This window comes from Myotis brandtii, unplaced genomic scaffold, assembly GCF_000412655.1.
Source record: "Myotis brandtii unplaced genomic scaffold, ASM41265v1 scaffold247, whole genome shotgun sequence".
NCBI lineage: Eukaryota > Metazoa > Chordata > Mammalia > Chiroptera > Vespertilionidae > Myotis > Myotis brandtii.
Window position 1 is genome coordinate 2,228,380 of NW_005359352.1, and position 1,635 is coordinate 2,230,014.

General features: G+C 57.6%; 1 long non-coding RNA gene across 1 annotated transcript in view; it reads right to left on the reverse strand.

The window, feature by feature from the left end:
- The window catches only part of LOC106726282, a 3,383-nt gene extending 1,781 nt beyond the window's left edge, over nucleotides 1-1,602 (reverse strand). Inside the window, exon 1 of the long non-coding RNA XR_001362311.1 lies at nucleotides 1,033-1,602. This is a non-coding gene — a long non-coding RNA (uncharacterized LOC106726282). The remainder of the gene's footprint in view (nucleotides 1-1,032) is intronic.
- Between the last annotated feature and the right edge of the window lie 33 nt (nucleotides 1,603-1,635).

The window sequence follows — 1,635 nt, forward strand, 5'->3', positions numbered from 1 at the left end:
TGTGCACCATCGCCCGGCGGGTGGGGCTCTGCGGGAGGCGGCCAACATCCCCTTTCGGGGCCGCGTTTCATGCCAGAGGATTAAGCGAGTTGTTCATCGATTTTACACCAATCAGATCGCAAGCCAATCCCTGCACTGATTTCCCAGCGAATTTAATTCGAGCCCCAGCTCTCCCTTCTCATCAATCAGCGGAGCCGGAAAACCCGCCCGGCTCCCGGCGTGGCATCGGCACGTGCGCCTGTGGCCTCTGCACTGGAACCTCGGCCCAGCGGCCGGCCCAGTCCCTGCGGGCGTGGCCACACCCGGCTGCAGAACACGGTCCTCCTGGTGCTGATTCCAAACGCGGGGCCGGGCGAGCGGAGGGGCGGGCAAAGCAGATACTCAGCAGGCGGGAGAGAGGACGCTGCCAGCTGGGCTCCGAGTAGAACCACGTGCAGAGGACGAGGCCCAGTGGTTTCCGTCTCACGTGGGGTAGGAAACCAGAGGCAACAGATGAACAGACAGAGCTCTCGGCACAGACACAGCACGTGGTTCCCGAGGGGGGAAGGGCTTCGTGTGATGCCGTGAGCAGGGACCATAACTACGGCGTCTCCGACCTGCCCTGTAACCTGCTCTCGCTCACAGTCACCGAGGGCTTGGAGCCCACAGGAGAGAAGCCAAGGGACAGCAACGTGCCACCTGGTGACAAGGCCATACAGAGACCCTCCAGAACGTCCGGACGAGAAAAACACGCAAAGGCCATCCCAACTCCGAAAGCAAACGTTAGATATTATGATCCTGAGAGAGAGAGAGAGAGAGAGAGAGAGAGAGAAGGATGGCCCCTGGTAGGAGTCGGCGCCATAATCTGCCAGTTGCTGTTGAAGTCATGTTGCCTCTACTTATTTAGAATATAACGGACAAGGCATGCCGTAATGATTTGGGCTTTTCCCTAAAAGTACGCTAAGATCGCTCAAAATACCTTAAAACCAAAAGATCTTCCAGCCTTAATTTGTACAGGGATACGCAAGACTGTGGACACTCCAGTGCAAATACCTGATGTGTGCAAATTCAAACCGCCTTTCCAGAATATTCTCTACGCAGCCCTGACAATGTTTGGCTATTCCTATGGGGGTGACAGAAGAGGTGTTCACGTATAAATTAATACGGAATCAGGCAAACTCCTGTGACACCCATTTTCATGCGGGTCCCAGTCCAAGAAGGCTAGAGGAAGCGCTGTTTCCTGGGCAGCAAAGGTGCTTCTTCCTCTTCCTCATTATCCGAAATGAGGAGAGATTCAGACCAAATCACAGAATGTGAAATTCTCCCCGTTTCTCAGAAGTGCTCCTCGGAGCGTAGAGAACACGGAGGTGCCGTTCCCGTTCAGGGAGGGTGGCGAGGGGGGTGGGGGTAGCGAGTCGCTGCGGCAGCACCTGCCTGACATGTCGTCACGTCTCGAGGACTTCATCAGCCGCCTGCGTGTGAGCCAGCGCTTCCCATCGTGTTGTCGCAGGAAAACAGACGCAGCCCCTCCCGCCGCCGGCCCGCCTCTGCGTGACCTGGACGCGCGTGCAGTGCATTCGGTAACGAAGGAGACGCACATGGTTGTCCCACTCCGCGCTGGGGGGTCTCCTCGCCGTGCGCCACGTTCGCGCCACG